Source organism: Perognathus longimembris, chromosome 16 (genome assembly GCF_023159225.1).
Source record: "Perognathus longimembris pacificus isolate PPM17 chromosome 16, ASM2315922v1, whole genome shotgun sequence".
NCBI classification, from domain to species: Eukaryota; Metazoa; Chordata; class Mammalia; order Rodentia; family Heteromyidae; genus Perognathus; species Perognathus longimembris.
Window position 1 is genome coordinate 36,779,485 of NC_063176.1, and position 19,684 is coordinate 36,799,168.

The window sequence follows — 19,684 nt, forward strand, 5'->3', positions numbered from 1 at the left end:
AGTCAGCATCTGACTAAAACAATCAGGCTCAAGTATTCTCTGTCAGGAATGGAGAGTACCTTCAAGATACTTGTTTACTCTGAATAGAGAAATAATAATTACCTTCTTCAGCCATATGTACAACATCACTGACTCCTGGAGGAGCAGAAAATCAAAAGCAAACCTATTTACAGAGATAACGCAGGACTTCCTTGCATCCCCACCCTGAGCTAGCCTCTGCCACCTGGACCTAGGCTCTGCCCGCTCCTGCTATTTTTCCTGAATGCAGACACAGATCTTCTGGGTCATCATCCATTTACCATTCAAGTACCCCCTGTACTTCAGGAGAGACAACTTTATTTCCATCCCCAGTCAAAGGAAGACCCACACCACTCAGGAAACGAAAGCTGAGCTCCACAAAACTTGCCATAGGATCTGTGGATACCACACCAACAATTTTCACAGGCTGCTGCAGGATTTGTCAAAAACAGAAGCACTCATTGCCTGTTCAATGATTGGACAAAGACTATGCCTTCTCCAAGAAAAACTGATTATCTCTAGTGAGTTAAAATTGGAATCATTCCATCTCAGCTACACAGAAAACACAAGTCTGGCTTGGGGCACAGGCAGAGCAGACCTGTGGGTGTGCCCCTTAGCTCAGTGGGATATGGGCACTACAGACTTCACCTGACGGTGCCAGACTAGCTCAACACAAAAGGATGGACCGGGAATAAATGGTCCCATTAGAGGAAACAACTCTATTACCAGACTTGAGAAAATAACCTGCCCCTAACTCCAAGCATCTCACAGAAAATTCAAAGTTGTGAATTCCTGAGCTTCTACTGAAAGTAGGGAGCAAGCAGGCAGGCCCACACAGCATCCTCATAATCGACCTCACACCTGGCAAGCTGAGGGCAAGGTCAGCGGGAATTCCAGCAGTGGCATGGACACCCCACACACCCTGCACATGGCCAAGTGTACTCCCTGGTTTGAATGTAGAGAAGCTACATTTAGTTGCAGATCCCACAATATAGCCAATTATACTAAACCTCTCCCCATTGAAGCTAGAGAAACGCCCCAGCACTACTACTCAGGAATGGAAATTCACAATTTTCCTTTGAAATAAGAGGGAGAATTCTGCCAGAAGCAATAAGCAGGAGTCTATGCATCAATCTTTCTTCCCATGTTAATTCTAGGAATCTTAAGTGGGTATCCAATAGGAAGCAAAGCAGGCCTCATTGGTACTAAAGAGAAATAGAAGAGGATTCGTTCTTCCTTAACACAGATTGTACAAAATTACATGAGACAGACAGCTCTTAAGCAACCGGAGGAAGGCTAAGCAACAATACTGAGTACCGAGCTGTCCTCTGTTCAGAAGGCCCCAGGGCTGGGATAGCCCCTGCTGCCTATAACCTGCAGGTGCTAGGAAATGTATGTGGAGAATATCAATCACCCCTAGGCCAGGAAGTACTGGATGCCCAGTCCTCTTGTGCCTCTAAGAACAAAAGGAATTCATCAGTGAACTTTTGAGGACCTATCTGAACTTCATGTAGGAGGAGAAGCTTTTCTGGAAGTTTCTCAAAGAAACTTCTAGCGCTAACGATGGCTAGAGACCTACATCTGCCAGGTATCCTTGAGTTGCAAGATGGAGAAGTGTCCTTCTGCCACTCTGTTGCCTCCACTTTTCTCACCTGACAAGTAGAAGCTGTGTTCTGAAGAGAGGAACTCTCCAAACAGTAGGTGAAAGAAGTTAATCAAAAGCAACTTAGAAAGTGGCTGTTCAGAAACATCCCACAGTATTTCAAGAAGAAATATTGTGAGATGCTCCATCAATTGTCTAGCCTCCTGTTCAGTACAGTTGCCACCTATGGTTTCAGTATGTCCAATGGATACAGTCATCTGCATGACTCACTGATAGCCTATTTAAAATCATTACAAAGAATACCTCCCAACTGCAGTAGAATATGAACCCATCAACAGGATTAAAAGTAGAAGCACACCAAATCAGCAATTCAGAAAATGCCAAAGTCAGTGTGGGAAAAAGTCAGCTCAGACTTGCAGCAGTGCCCTTTGGCTTAGTGGGGTCCCCCAATCTCTGCAAGGGATACCCCGGTTCTTAGATGACAGAAGTGTGTCACCTTCTTCTCTAGTGTCTCTGGGCATAAAAGGAAGCCACGTTTCTTTGAGGCTCTTCTGTCCTCTGTACCACTCTAAGCAGGTCTTCCAAATGGGGTCAGGGCTGCAAACACCAATGAGGCAGACATTCCTTCTCACATATAAAAGCAAAAACTTGGTTTCCTGCTCTAGCCACACACAGAGGCCTTCAATTCCATGAGGACTTGGTTGTCAGTGCTGATATTCACATCATAATGCAGAAGCATGCTGCAGGGGTTGCTCTCCAGTAGATCCAGTCTACTGGAACTGAGATAGCCAAGAAGTTTGTGGGGTCATAGGTACACTGTATCTCATTCCTAAAAGTTGCTGAAGGAATAGAGATACAGACAGGTAAAGCCTGATGAAGTGCCTGTCAATGGGAGGGTACTCACCAGATATGCTCTCAGCCAGGGTCATTCCCGGATGCCAAAGTCTAGTTGTACAGTCATTCATCGGTCCCTATACAAGTGCACCTCAGGTCACTACTGTGTATGCCCAGAGGGCATAGCTTAAGAGCTAGAGGTCATACAACAAAGTCATAGAGTATGGATGTCTGAACATTTATGTTTTAATCCTGCTGAGGAGGCTATTCTTGCTCATAATAACAGACACCACTGTTACCTCAAAATTCTCACCCCATTTTCTTTAGAAGTATGAAAACAATCTGGAAATTCCTCACAAGGACACATCTACCACCAGTCTCAGGAAAGACCGTTCTTAGGTGCTATGGAGAGACGTGGGAGGGGCAGCCTGTAGCTTTGCCAGATAAGCAGACTCAAGAAGACCCTGCCACAGCATCTGGTCCCTGTGCCATCTAAAGCGTTAGAGGAAGACCTTGTTTTGGAAGTATCTGGGCAATTCTTGCAGAGTTGAGGAGCTCCTGATGGCGCCCCAGGTCTGCCGCAGCTTATCCCATCTTTCCCTCCCGCAGAGCCTGTGCTGGAGGACCCCCATTTGGTAGCACACATAGACTAAATTCAGCATGGAGCAGGGAGTAAGAACACCTCAACATCCTGCTGTGTGGAGTCAGCACATCCAACCCTCTGTGTTTCCAAGAACAGGATACACTATTGGTTAGCTCCTGAAGCCCCATTCTGCTTTGTATATTCAAAGTACACATCTATAATTTTAACCAATCCTTAATTGATTTCCTGGTATTTGGAAGTTATTTTAGACCAAGTGTCACTGTATTATGAAACCTAACCTGGAGCTCTGGGCTGAAAGCAATCCTCTTGCCTCAGGCTCCCAAGTGCCTGCGTTTACCCATCCACAGTGTCACACCTGGCAACCTGGCAGCTCATTTAAATTCTACTGCACAATCACAGAAGCTTCACCCTCTGTCTAGGACTCAAAATCTACTTTAAAGCCATCAGGATTACAAGGAATACATTTTTTAGAGAAAGAACCACACAGAGTATTCCTGTACTATTCTCTATGAGGACCACCATAGGCTAGTCATGGTAGAAGACCAAAATACCCCAATAGCCACACCCATATGACCACATATGAAGAGACCAAGTGAAATGTACTCTACGTTGCGGAAACAAGAGTTATACCACTGTTGCAATTATTCTCAACATGCCATGTGATCTCATACTACATTTTTTCTCTTTTTCCTTGTCTGTTTGACTGACTGATTGGATTGTGTAGTTTTATTTCGCTTGTACTCCCTTCCCGTGGCTGTACCCTCACTACCACTGTATTACATCCGAGTACCCTGGATACTGTTTATATGGGTATTAGAAATGGGGAAGGAAGAGGAAATACCAAAATTGAGAGACAAAGAACAAAAACACAAACCATTCAAAAGCATCACTTACAAAACCAGTTGGTGTAAACCAACTGCCCAACTCTTGGTGAGGGGAGTGAAGAGGGGGGCAAATGAGGGAGGAGGTAACAAGTAGAACATGAGATGTACTCACTGCCTTTCCTATGAATCTAACCCCTCTGTATCACACTTTGACAATAAAGAAAAAAAATCTCAAAAAAAAGTTAAAAAGGTCATGCTTCACAAAAATAGATAATCCAGTACTGACATTCATTGAAACAGAAAGTCAATTCTGAGCAGCAAAATCAAAGCTCTAGGTATCCTAATATCATGCCTCACACCATACTATGAAGCCATAGTTAACGAACACACAGTGGTACTTCATAGAAGCAGACACAAACAACAATGGCACAGGACAGAAGACCCAGAAGTCATCCATATAGCAATAGTCATGTGATTTTTGACAAGCCAAAACCTACCTTAGAAAAATGACAGCCTTGTCCACAAGTAGTATTAGTTATCTACATGCAAAATACAAACTTGATCCCTGCCTCTTCATTAGACAGTTTCCACATTGGTCAAAGGTCTTAATGTTAGACCTGAAAACTTAAAAGCTAATACAGGAGGATGAAAATTACTTGAAAATATACGCATAGGCAATTTTTTTCCTGAAGTGTCCAAATGGCCCACCAAGTAAGAACAAGAACTAATCAAATTTAAAAGCTTCTGCATGAAAGAAACAATAACCAAAAAAAGACAACCAAAGGAATAGCACAGATGTTTCTTAGCTCTTCAGAAAAAGACTTAGCATCCAAGTATATGAAGAGCTCCAACAGCACAGGAACCAACTGGCCATTTGATAAGTGAACACATGCACTGAGCAGTTCTCAGAACAACTAGAAATATGCAACATCCTTAAAGGAACTCCATGCACAAATGACAGATTCCATTTCATCCCAGCCAGAATGACTATAGAAAAACTAAACAGCAAATGTCGGCAAAGATGGGAGATAAAGGAACCCTCATACATTGTTTGGTAGAAATATGAATTAATTAAAAACTGGAAATCAGAGGTTCATCTGAAAATAGATACATTTTAAGACTCCATCGGACCATGCTTAGGCCTATATCCAGAGGCCTATATTCAGAGGGGGGGGAGAAACCGGTAAGTGATCTCTACATACCCATTTTTTTTTTAATCACAAGGCTGCTCACAATAGCCAAGCTACAAAAAGACAAAATGCCACCAAGAGTTAAAGGAAATCTAGCAGATATACACAATTGAGAGGTTAGCCTGGTACCAGTGACTCACTCATTTTTTTTTATTTATTAATTGAACACAAATTTTTTTACAAGGTGTTGTACAAAAAGGGTACAGTTACATAGTAGGGCAGTGTGTACATTTCTTGTGATATCTTACGTCCTGTTTTTCTATCCCTTCTCTATGTCAGGTAGACATAGATACAATATACAATGTATCAAGAACATATACAGTATTCACAGACTTGGTCTCTACTGCCTCTCCGTCTCCCTTTGTTAACAGTCATAGATCAGGGAGATCATGCCCCTTTGTTTTCTGTGTTCTAGGCTTGTCTCGCTCAACATTATTTGTTCGAGTTCTGACCATTTCCCTGCGAATAACAGTATTTCACCATTCCTAATCGCTATGTAGTATTCCATTGTGTATAAGTACCATATTTTTTGGATCCATTCGTCTGTGGAGGGGCATCTGGGTTGTTTCCATATTTTGGCTATTGTGAATTGTGCCGCGATGAACATGGAAGTACAAATGTCTTTTTTGATATCTTGGGTTTTGCTGTTTAGGATAGATGCCTAGGAGTGGTATGGCTGGGTCATAGGGTAGGTCTATCTTGAGCTTTTTGAGAATCCTCCATACTGTTCTCCAAAGTGGTTGTACTAATTTGCACTCCCACCAACAATGGAGAAGGGTTCCTCTTTCCCCGCACCCCCTCCAGCATTTGTTGTTTCCTCTCACTCATTTTTTTACTCATATGTAGAAGCTAGATCTAAAACGATAACCATGAACTTAAGTGACTGTCCAGGGGAGGGGAAAAGAGTAATTTTTTGTGTTTTTTTTCTCCAAATTTTGATTATCAAACTGATGTACAGAGAAGTTACAGTTTCATTATATTAGGCATTGGATACATTACTTGTACTGTTTGTTACCTCGTCCCTCATACCCCCCTCCCAAAAGAGTAGATCTGAGGCACAAACAAGATCAACGTGTGTTGTATATCGAGATAGCATAGTGAAACCAGCAAACACTTTCACAAAAGAGGGCAGAAGGGCAGGGGTTTAAGGTTGTTCAGAATACACTGTGGGCACCTATGGAAATATCACAATGAAACCTCCTTGTACAATTTATGTACGCTAATAAGATGAATCAGATGGCTTGTTAATTTTCTCTGTTTTCATACAAGTTATGAAGTAATTCCATTTTAAGTTGGTACTAAAGGGATTCTGAACACAGGGCATTTTACTTGCTAAGTAGCCCTCTTCCACTTGGACCACACCTTCAGCCCCCTTGTTTTATTTCTCAGAGAAGGTTTCCCTTTGGGGGCGGGGGCTGGGCTTGGATCCTCCTACCTATATTTAATACACAGGATTCATGGCAAGGACCACTTAATCTTTTCCATGATATGCAAACTCCCAGTTCCTGCCTTCGCCGAATCTGGGATTACAGCGTTATATATTGCTTCCCATTCAGAAAATTTACCACGTAAAAGGACAACACGGGTAATGCAGCTATCGACAATACCAAGTATTTCATTCCAAACCAACGGAGAGCAAGAACAAATCCAACTATAGGAAGTCGTGCCCTCTAAATTACTTGAGGACAATGCCCCAAAGTGATGTTACTTTATAAACATCAAATGCCAGAAGCAATCTCGTGATCTGGTACAAATGAAAGCCTCTGAACAACTGTAGGCCCAGAGACAAAAGGCAAATGGGAGCTAATAAAAGGCCCAAGATTTATGGATGAATCCCCACCAGAAAATTTAAGTCTAATCCCGAAATTGTCGGTCCAAGTACATCCAAAGCACACATCATTTAAAGGATCTTTTCCCTCTCTAAATGGCAAAAGAGAAGGGTAACCATTTGGCTATTTGCTGAGGAAAAAAAATAGACATAGCAAAATTTGTATTTTGCTTAGAGACCTAAATCTCCTGTAGGTATGGGTACACATGTCTGTTTGGGTCTACCCTCAAAGCAAAATAGCAAGCCCAGAACATAGAGCCAATCTTGTCTTGTAAATCTTCCCAAGTTACTTGATTCTAACCCTTGGTGGTCATGTCAGCTATGAGCCAAGTATTTATCACATTCTCCATATTTAACCAGAATGTATCTATTTTGCTCAGACCACCAAGATTAGTAATATAGATTTAGAAATGGTAGTCTATTCAATCTGAAGAAAATGTTCTAAAAAGTAACCTTACCCTAACACTCTAGGAAAAACACCTCCCTATTTAGATTTTCTTTCTTCTAAAAGAAGAGCAGAAGAAAGTCAGTAGATATTCACAGCCAGCATTTGTGATGGTTTTGGCACTACTGGCATTGCTTAACACTGGTAGACTCAGTTATAAATGCTAGATGTCGAAAAGGAAGAGAACATACATTAAGATCAGTGAGTGAGGGAACCATAGAGAGCTAGGACGGAGAGGACAGCAACCAAACGCATCCTGATACTGGTCTGTAGCACTCCCAAGATATCGCGCGGATCCCTTCTGAAGAAAGGACATGGTATTCACTCTGCTGCTGCAAGGTCATGTGCAGACAGCCTTCAGTTTTGCTTCGCTTCTAGGTATATCCTCAGACATCCTTACCTAAGGTCATTCTAGTAGTAGCGTAGATGCAGAAATCTACCAACATGAGCCCAATGCAGAGCAATGATTTGAGCTCTAAAGATCCTGTGAGATATCAAGCTTGGACCACCTATCAGTCTCTAGAGGGGAAAGTATCGTATAGGTCACTATGAAGTGTCCCATTGGAAAAAAGACTAAGACAGAACACAGTTCCTGAGATGTGCCACATGACTAACTCTTCTATAACTTTTGTAAAATAAATAAATGAAGTCACCCTAGCACAGCTGGACCCTAGTAGAGGGTAAGTGCTTAAGTGTGAGGCCTCAGGTGACCACACAGCCGTAAGGTATCATTCCCTGGGCTCTGTCAGCCACACCAGTGTATGAGATTGGAAGCTCTCACCGACAATCAATCGTCTGTATGAGGATTTTGCAAGAGCATGACCAGAGGACACAAGTAAGCTGCATCCTCTTGGCTCTACTGTTTAACCAGTAATCTCTTCCCTAGTTACCTCTGTCCCCAAACAGGAGAGTATAGATAGCAGGAGGGGGAAAAAAAGAAGCTAGGTTAAAAAAGGGCTGCTAGCTACAACCAGTGACCTTCAATGACAATACAGAGAAATTATTTCAACAAATGCACTGTGCTCTCAATCATCTTTGTGCAGCAGAAACAGAAGAGATACTGAAGACACCCTATGTAGCCTGAAAATGCCTGCTTCCTCGGCTCCTACCTGGAACAAATTACAGACATTTTATTCGCACACTGGAGAGGGTTTCTAATATTATTCCTATTGTTTCTCACCAAACTAAATTGATATTCCTGAGAGATTATCACATGTTAAAAAATGCAGTCCAAAGTTAGACTATGGATTTATATTTTGGGTAAGGACAAGATTACAATATTGGTTCACTAATGAGACCATCTACCTCAGGAAAGAATGCATGACCAATTAAGACAAACGATTTTACCAGTAGATATCACCCAATCTGTATTAACATGTCCTACAAGTCTTCTTAGGGTGGCCAAGGGCACAATGGCCAAGGTTTCAGATGAGAGCTGGGCATGGCTCCAGTAGAAAGGACTTCTATTTGCCAACGTTGACCTAGCTACTACCAGCTCTGCACCAGCAAGCTCAAATGATCAGTGACAAGCTCCCAGGATTGCTAAACTACTGGCAGCTCAGTAGGTTAGCTACACTGGGATTATGCATTCCTGGGAAAGCCAGTCACTTGGTTTCAACAACACAAACAGCCACATTCCCAGAAGATTAATTCTCTACCCATAAGTACTTAACCAGACTCACTACGTAAGGATCCTGTTCAACCCATAAGGATGATGGCTCACAGATGAGATCAGGGCATATACCTTGCTGGAAAAGTTATAATAGAGATGTAGTCAACAATTGCATGAGACATTGATCAGCTGCAAACCTTAAGAGTTAAAATGGCTCTCAATGTGCCTTCTACAGTTGCACTCCAAGAACCTCCAGGAAGTAGCACACATTGTGGTTCAAGTACTTTTAAGCAGCACGGTCACAACTCAGCAGATTATCTGGCACCAAGGGACAAAGGCAGGAGTAGCTCACAGGCCACAACTCCCAATGACCACTCATGGCCAGTGGTCCCCTAGCTCAGGATCAAGCCAGGCACAAGTATTTGAGGAGGCTCCTAAAAAATCATAGTTGGCCACAGATATCACATGAATACACAAGAAAATATTGGGGCCATGGGAGAACAGAAGGCATTTAGGAAGCAGCCTCATCTATGGAGAAAATCCTATATGGTCTATGAGGAAGAAATCAAAGACAAGAGGCCACACTAATGGCCAATCTGACTGGACTATACAGTCCATCTTTTGGATCTTCACCTTAATCAAGGAAGAAATCTCCCAGAAACAGCACAGCTCCCTATAACACTGCCTGGCACATGGTAATATTTAAGAATCATGGCCTTAAATAACGGAAGGCAATCAAAGCCTATCAGTGTTCACCCAGGCTGACTCCAAGAAGTCACAGGACATCTGAGGGTTAGCAAGGTGAGAACACACTCTGATCAATTATACTGGATTTCAGAAGATCCAGTCATAGTATCAAATTGACATCCGCTCACAGCTAGCCAAGTTTCTCATTATCCCCAGTGGTGCTCAGAGACCTACTTTTAACCAGAAGATTGGACATAACGTACATGACAATTCAAGGTGATATGGACAGTCACATGACGGCAAGCACAGAATGAGGATTTGATCTGAGGGAATGTATGTCTACTCACAAACAGCTCAATATGGACCGATCTTTATGGTTGAGTTTCAGAGATCCTATGGTCAAGTCAAGGCCACTGAGAATACACTGTGAAAGTCAACGTGATTCACTCAAATAGACGTCTCAAAAGGCAGATAGTCCTCCAATACCTAGCTGCCAGGATTCTCCAGCTACTTCAACAAACCAAGTCTTTTCTTTAGTGTTCTATAGCCAAAAAAATTCAGTAGGCAATAAATGTATAGTCATTTTCCATAGAGAGAACTACTTGATCCAGCCTACCTTTCTGTGCCAAATTATGCCAGGTCAATCCTTGCAATGAATGTCCTACCATCTCTGTTCTTCTAGTGTGATCCTAAGTGATCAAGAGCACTGCTCATGTCTTCCCAGCTTCAGATATACAGGAAAGTTATTATGGGCTCAACAAGAATGTCTTTGGTTTAAACTTACTCAGATTATACCCTTACAATCACACATGAAACATTCTGTACAAACACAGCATGAGTGAAGCTTAAGATTCTGAGAATACCATCAAAACATCTTTATACAATGAAGAGCCAGTCAAAGGTCATATACCCTAAGGTCTAAACCAAAGTAAAGGTGACTCCAAGAAAAGACCACCAGCTTTGATGAAGAAACAACCCTGAATGTGCTTAAATATATACATTAAACGTGTGCATTCTGCACGTTAGCCATAAAAACCCAGGACAGAATGGCTGAAGGACTCACAGCTCCTTGAGAACCATTAAGCAAGGCTCCCCAATGTGTAAAACTTACTGAACTTTGCTTTGGGGGCAATAAGCATCTGAAGCATTTCTAGTTTTACAGGAAACACTTAGGACATCTTGCTTCGTGATTAAGAGCTTTTTGTACAGTACATAATTCAGGAGCTACCTTTATGTCATCCACATCTTCAGTTTAAGACAGCACAGTTCCCCTCTTGGCATCTGGCCAAACTATATAAGACCCAGAATGTGTCAGAGGGAGACCACCAAAGTCATTCAGGTACAGAGCCCCAAGTAGTAACTTTTGTGGGCGTGAATGTGCACAATGAAGACACCAGACCTACATGTTTCATGACAAAAGCAAGTGGTCAAAAAAAAAGGAATGCATACAAACAAGTACTGAGACCGAGGAACCAAACTAAGGGAGCTTTCCCCAGGAGAGATGGATTGAGTAGACTGCCAACCTGAATCTAGAAAGCATACTTCTGTGAATGCCAAAGTCACGGACAAAAAGCATGACGTATCTAGCCTGGCATCTCTAAAAGCCCAAGGGAGGATAACTCAAAACCCTTAATTTCCTTGAGTATCATTAAACCAGGCCCCCAAATTGTGAGGTTAGAGAGAAGTTTCTTTGGTCATGCCTAGAAAGTGCAGCTCATGGGTCCAATTCTAGTGGAGTATAGACTACCAGTACATAGGAGTCATCCAGGGATGAGAAGAAACACCATACAATGCACAGGACATTCCACCATTGATGATCATACAATCCTGAATGTCAACACTGAAAACATTGGAGTCCTAACCCACTGCTGAAGGCCAAATACTTGGAAATCTTAGAAGGATACATAGGAATAGACAGTCCTTTAAGATTTCTAAAATTCTTCTGGCAGGAGAAACACACTAAAAATTCTCAGCCAGTTGCTGAATCTGGTTCCCCAAACTTGAGAAAAGAGCCATCTTTCCACATTTCCTCAAGGTTTCCTTATAAACACTCTACACTGCCATTTTCAAAGGCACAACCATTGAAGAAAACTTCTGTGACATATCAAGGTCCATTGGACTACTGAAGCTTAGATTCTGATTCCACAGTGCTTAGTCTCTGGCTTAAGATGGTCTGCTACTACTGTACACACTTCACCCAAGCGACTTCCATCCATATCCAAGTATTCCAGAGTGAAATGAATGGATCAAGGCATTCAGGAAGGCACATCTGGGGTCCTGTGAGCTTCTCTTTGTTTCTAGTTTAGGTACAACATAAGACATTTCCCAGTAAAAAACAGAGCAAGATGTGATAAGGAGCAGGATATAGAACTGCACTTGTGGAAACCCTGGAAGAAATGTGCTCAGACTTCAAAGGAGCTGCATGCCTTCTCACCAAGTAGCGGAAGAGATCCTTCCCGAGATGGTACACTACGCCTCTTATAAGCCGTCTTTAACCACCACATTGTAGTACCTGCTCAAACCAAAGTTGACATACTACTCAATCACCATTTCCTCTCAGAACGGGTTGGCTACTGACCTTTAGTAATCAGACTCAGAAAGGGTTGAACCAGGATCCAAGTACAACCAGAGAAGAAAAAAGAACCCATCTTCTCTTAGAAAAATAGCTCTGCAGAGGGTGCTTCAAAGCAGGAAAGTTGAACAGGATTCCACATACATATACACACAGACATGGGCACAAGACAAAGTCTTCTAACTGAAATCCAATATCTACTGAGAAGCCACATGGTGTTCAGTATTTGTTGAGTTTTTTTTTTTTTTTTTTTGGCAGTGCTGGGCCTTGGACTCAGGGTCTGAGCACTGTCCCTGGCTTCTTTTTGCTCAAGGCTAGCACTCTGCTACTTCAGCCACAGCGCCACTTCTGGCCAATTTCTGCATATGTGGTGCTGGGGAATTGAACCCAGGGCCTCATGTATACAAGGCAGGCACTCTTGCCACTAGGCCATATCCCCAGCCCTGTTTGTTGACTCTTAAAGAGACCTGCCAGCACTGAGAACTTTACAAACTGCTGAAACAAATGCACGACAGTGTTTCACAAGAAAGATCTAGCTCAGGATAGGCAGACTAACTCCCCCACCGGGGTCCAGCAGCCACTGCCAGCCTTCCTTGTGGTTGCTTCCATTATCTGAAGCCCAAAACATGCTGAAGTCCAAGCATGCGGGGAGCATCTCTGCCTTTCTACCTAACTTGGATCCTGGGCAGGAACCACTCATTTCCTGGAGAAATATTTCTCCTAAGAATGTCTTGATGAAGAAGTGTAATGTCTTCCAAATGTATGAAAACGACCCTTAGGTTGAAAATGGTGATTGAGTATGCAGAGTGCACATGTGCCCACTTCAGTAAGTGAGTTTAGAGGTGCAAAAGGATTCCCAAAAGGATTCCCAATTGGGAAAAATGGTTTTCCAAATGCTTCAAGGTGACTAACAAAGCCCACCTCTTTACCTGGGAAGGAGTCCCCCTTGCATTTGGAAAGAGATCTGATTCTGTGATTCAGAATTTGGTATCTCATGACAAATTAGTGCACTGCCACACACTTGTCCACATGTTATGAGACATACCTTAAGGAATCATCACTGCTTCTGGCGTTTACTACACAGCTGCAGATCAGAAAAAAATACACTTCAGTCTTTGTCTTGGGAAGGCTCGCAGTACAACTTTAGTCTTATCCAGGAGTTCCCTTAACTCTGATCTCTGCCGCAATCATGGTTGAGGGAATCTTAAATCTACTGGCATATCATAGAAGATCTCACTAGCCTACTTATATTATCATATGAGGAAGTTGGCCCAGATGACTAGGAAGTAGCATACTTACTTGGTCCTGAAAACACTGATTGCTGCATTGTATGGCTTACACCCCCAAAACATCTGGGAGCCTACAATATCAGTGATGGATCTGTTTATCTAAAGGCATCTGAAGACCCAACTTCCAGATTAAAAGGACAGTTTGTTACACTGTTTCTCTTTTCTTCTCTTGGTGCTCTGCATATTGAGAAGCATACAATATTCAGGTAAATATTGTTCTGAATCCTTTCCATTGACTCAAAGACCTGTGGATTTTGGAGAGGACTTTAGACTCAGCAGCCTGTCCTGGCCTTCTGCCTTGCCTTGCCCTGGAGCTGGCCAGATCCTTGGTGAAAGCGGCCTCTGGATAACTCAGTACGCTAGACATCCTGGTTGTCTAAAGCAAATCCTACTCTTTTATCAGTCTTGAGCCCATCGCCTATCACATGACTGTGACCTGGAACCCATGTTCATGGCTGTCAACCACAGCAGCATACAGAACTGATAAGGCTGAACTAACTACTGTAAGACCCACAAAGTCTAGAGCTCCTATGAACACCGCATCAATTTTGTCAAAGAAAATACTAATGTCACTGAGGTTCAAGCAATTGTCAGGCTACATTAAGTTACAGGATTAGGAGGCTAATCGGTTCCTCCAAACCCATCAGCTCACTCCAGTGAGTCCAGTGAGAAGCTAGGAAAATGAGTGAACATTCCTTGTCTCATCTATGACTCGGGTGCTATCTTAAACATAATGCCCTATCTATAACCCAGCTGAAATAAGCTGCCATAGCATGTTTCCTTGAAGGCACCCTTATGACAGTTACAGGTAAAGTTCCAAGGGACAAAAGTTCAATAACCAACACACTTGGTTCTCTCTTATTTCCTAAGTGGAGAAAGGAGTGCAAGATGAGGGCATGGAAGGATTTGCTGGATGGCCAGGGACTGCAGAAAGATTATGTGAGTGTCAAGGAAGTCTGGGTAAAATACACCAAGGGGAATCTATAGAATAGGAATGAGCAAAGCAAAACGTATCTCAGCCCAGTACCTAGCATGATGCACTCCATGCAGAGTGCCTTGTACCATCAAGTGGGAAGCATGGCTTGTCCACAAGTCAGATAGCTTCTTCATTGGATCGCCAAAGGAACCCATCCTGGCAGCAGTTAAACTGACCATATTCTCCACTTTATATCCTTTCCCACTATCAGAAGCAAGTCAAGTTCACCATAAAATGCCATCATTTAAAACCAAATCACCTCTGGTTGACAAGGCAATTACATCTCACATTCTCCACCTAGAGAAGGAGAATCATTCATCCTACACTGATATGTACTCTGCATAGGAGTTTACTTTTCTCATCCCTATGTGTCAATGGCAACACCAGTATGCTACACTTTTGAGAATATCTACTTTACTGCACAAAATCCCACATAACTCACCTAGAATAGGCAACCCATACTACAGTGAAAGCCAATGGAATAAGGGAGACTCCTAGTATATATTCTTTTTTTTTTCTTTTTTCTTTTTTGCCAGTCCTGGGCCTTGGACTCAGGGCTTAAGCACTGTCCCTGGCTTCTTTTTGCTCAAGCCTAGCACTCTGCCACTTGAGCCACAGCGCCACGTCTGGCCATTTTCTATATATGTGGTGTTGGGGTATTGAACCCAGGGCTTCATGTATACGAGGCAAGCACCCTTGCCACTAGGCTATATTCCCAGCCCCTCCTCTTATATATTCTTGAGGCACTGCAAGCCTGACAAGACTGCCACATCTTAAATGCTGAGCAAAGTATCACTTGGGAGATTGCCTACTGATGGAAGGCCAAAATGGAGTGCTTATTGTAAGAATCAGAATGCATGGACCAAATCCCTCCAAGGCAGAGCCTTCTGTTTGGCAGGTAGACAATCTGCCACTGTCCAGAAGCAGCCCACACCCAGTGACAAGCTGAGCTACAGTAGAACTCCTGGCCACCCTACACGGGACAATTCCACTAGCTGGTGCTATCTGAAGCTCCCTCCCAGGTTCACTCTGATATGACATATTTTGCCCAATCCTACTTTCTAACCTCTTTTCAAATTTTAGTCTTGACAACCTCTAGCAGGGTCTTCTTTTAGATCTTGAGAAAACATCAGCTCCCAACAGGGCTCAGCCACAGAAATATCACAAAGAATAGGTAACTATTGGCTTAAGATAGGCCGAAGGGAAGCATGAGTCAGAATCCTGGTGCTCTTTACATTGGCCACGCAAGTTCACCACCAGTTTAAAAGAGTTTTCTAGAAACCCTAATCAGTGGCAAGCACACAGCATTCAAGTTGCAGTACCTACGGTGAACTATCATTTTTAGAGGATAGTATTTCCCCAATAGGCATAATAAAGGAATGGAAACCAGAATGCAGAAGATGTTTCCTAAGTCATTACTCTCAATAAGCCAGTGAGATATCCTCTATCAGGCTTAGAAGGCTGGAAATTAAGATGGCACCTGAAACTTGCAAATTTCTCTGCTTCCTTGAGGACATCTTAATATTGTGAAAGACTTTCCTGTCTCTTAAGTCTTCTTGACTCCACAAGCCTACAAGTTTGTGAGTTCTTTCATGGTAGACCCACCTAGGGATCAGTTCACTCCACCCAATTTCTCAGGAATAAAAATAAAGTGTTCAGCTACTTGGCCTCCCTCTCCATGGAAACAAAGAGGCACACAATGCCAATCTACATGATCTGTGCTTTAGAAAGGTGCTAGGCCTCTATCCATATTCACAGATACAGACTATGGAGAGGGCAAAAAGAGAATGTCTGAAGCAACCCTAAGGGCTTTAAGGAGGCCAGGGAAGTGTTCTACAGTGACAGGAGCTGGCAGAGGATAAGAGAGTCTCAGATGTTTCAGGATCTTCTCCCTGAAACCTCATAATTCACTTTAATACTTGGGAATAAGGACTGGATCTAGTTCTACTAAAGACTTAAGCCTAAGCACATGAGGTATGGAATAGAGGCTCTTCAAGCACCAGGGACAGACAAGGGAGCCAAGGGCTGATGAGAACAATGAGCAGAGACAAGAAGTATATACAGGGAGACTGTGAAAGGCAGAACTCCTATTGACTGGAGACTGTCATCAGTAATGGATTCTAGCATGAACATCAGACCAGAGCCTGCTGCAACGCAGGACACAGTGTCAGAGAGCCAAGACTCCACCCAATGGACAGATAGCTATGGACACACTGGGGTCTGGCCTGAGATTACACTGGCCACACAAAGTAGGATACACACGATAAATGTCTTTGGCTTAATTGTGGAAGGGAAGATGAAGCAAGGGTTATTTGAATATTTGTCCAAACAAAGCTTTTCAATTGGAGAGCTTCTGAGCCCATCCTTGAGTTTGATTAGGAAAAAACCCTCTGGCATCAACTCAGTGGAAGGAAATTACTATTTTACTAACACCCAACGTTTGTAAGTTTGAATCCCTATGGTGTGTTAAGGACAGCAGTTTGGGCTATGAAGGTGGAAGACTCAAGTTCGAATTCTGATTGTACCTAATGGCTATTGAATCCATCCCAGACCTCTAATGTAAAGAGGACCAAGAACATACAGCCAGTGCCTAACCAAAAAAGTACTCAAATGGTCTGAGGGCAGAAGACTCTGAGCTTCTCCGGGATGAAGCATAAATACCACCAGAAGTGGACAAAGCAGGACTCTACTACCTGGATGTGGCACACTAGCATGAGGTCTTTCACAGTGCATGGGAATACAGGAAAAGCTGTTGCAACCTCCCACTCATGGGAGCTCAACGTGCAAAAGGAAATGGCTAGGGATAAGAATAACAAGATACCCCTACTAGTAGTAGAAGAGGTTTTGAATGAACCAGTATAGAATACTGGCCTAGATCTCAAAGCCTATTAAACAAGATTCATCAGCTCCAACCGGTTAGCACTTTGCTAAATCATGCACACTGTGTCCATCTTCAGATAATGTTTAGCTACCTATGGAGCGACAAGTTAAAGATAGGTAAGTAAGTCGGATAGGCAGTGCTTCCTCCACTGTGTGACAGTCTTGATATTGCCAGCAGTATGTTCTTAGAAGTAGATTTACTACACAAAGTGCACTCATATTCAAAAGGAACTTATGGGGGCGGCTCCTTAACACTCAGGGAATACAAGCCAGTGTAGCACTGTCTGCAGGTGTGGGAGGTTCACTTGCTTTCATGAGCCAATTCCACAGTGGGCTGCTCAACTGAAAAGTTTATGCAGAATCCCCAGGAAGGATGCAGTAACCACTTCTGTCAGGACTAGCGAACATTTCCCAAAAATAGATTACATATTGAAGTGAGATCAGACAACTAATTTCTCTTCGGCAAAATCTAGAATCTGAAAGAGGACCGGAAGAGTAAATGGACTATTTGAGGGTAGCCAGCAGGAGGTAGGAGAAAATGCAGGGTAAAAGGGAGAACATGATAAATTTGGTGCATTAAAGGGAAAAAGGTCAAACAAATTGTACTCAGGTTAGCAAGGGGGATTTGAAATAGAATTTCAGATGCTAGGAGGTATGTATAGAAATACCACAATGAAAGCCCTCCCTTTGGATTTCCAAAAAGTCACCTATTGTTTCCTCTAAGGAATTTAGAACCCAGAGGATAATGCTTTTAGGTAGATTTATACAGGTTAGGGATTTCCTAACCAGTCCTTCAATGAGGACAGGCAGGCAGCCAAGTAGCAGAGCCCAGCTCTTCAGTAGTTTTGCCCTTACAGGAGGTAATCCCACCCCCCAGATTCTCAGTATCTTTTTTTTAACTTAAAAAAAAAATTATTATCAAGGTAATGTACAGAGGGGGTAGAGTTACGTAAGTCAGGCAGAGAGTACATTCCTTTTTGAACAATGTCACCCCTCTCATCCCACCCATAAGATGTATAGTTCATTTTCAAATAGTGTCCACTGAGTACCACTGCTGCAATTGTTCACCCTCTGTGCCTCCATTTCTGTGCCTCCCCTTACCATCCCAAGGTCGTATAAACATACAGAACACAAAGGAAAGAAAACAAAAACAGAAGACAGAAACCTTGTTTCCATTTTCAGGTGAGCATCTTGAACCTAATTTGGCCCTAGGCGAGTAACTCCACACCCTACCCTCTGTCTCACCTTAGATTGGATTGGCCCTCCATCCAATTTAGGCTAGAGTGAGTACTACCAAGCAGATCTTCAAGAAAAAAACAAAGCCCTTGTATGTGTTACTCTGGTCAGTGAGGAGACATTTTCCACCACAGGCTAGACACCCTCAATAGCAAGAGACTGGCTGTGGAAAGGCAGCCCACACCAGGCCATCTGGAGATGGAGATAGGGACTGAGTGATTTGCACCTGAGTTCATTTACAAGGAGTTAGAATGAACTGGGAAGGAGAGGGGAAATGAATTTCCAAGATCTGTGAGAAGACAGTGACAGAAAGTCTCCACACTATACCGGCATTCCTTCCACGAGGACCAGTCAACGCAGCAAGCCTGCAGCTCCCAAGGAACAGTACCCACACCTAGCTCCCTGTTGATCTTGCTAGCACCTGGCACTGGGCCTTACATGGGGGGAAGGAAGGGGCTCAGGTCAGAGAACAGAAAAACTTATTTCAATGAAGCTTAAAGAGTATACTGGGAGGGCTGAAAGTGAGGGAGGGAGTGGATGGACCTTGAATAACCATTCAGAACCATCTAGTTCTCCTTTCTGTTCCAACCTAAAGCCTCCAAGACCAGAGATTTGTCACACAACTCTCGTCTATCCTGTTGGCATGGACAGCATCAGGGGACACCTTAGGTTGCTGCAGAGACACACATCAAGTACTCATTTTCATTACTTGATGGTGCACTTGGAATACATTTGAAACCCACTTCCCTCTTCTACCTTAAAGCTTCCATCTCCCTAACACACCTGAAGCCAAGTTGATCACCCAATTGAGGTAACTACAAACAGCATACCCAAAGCTAGCCCGAAAGACCCTCAATTGTTTCAGAGTTGTTTTAAAAACACTTGAATATCTAAAGCAAATCTAGGGGATGAACACATTGCCAATTCCCTCACAAGAATTCACATCAGCAGCTTCAAGTTATCTAGAGCACTCTGTGCTGTGTTGGAATACATGCAGTCTTTTGCTTTGGAGTCAAGGCCTGAGAAAATGCTACTGTAGTCCTAGCAACAAACATGTGACAAACAGTTCCAGATACTAGTTTGACA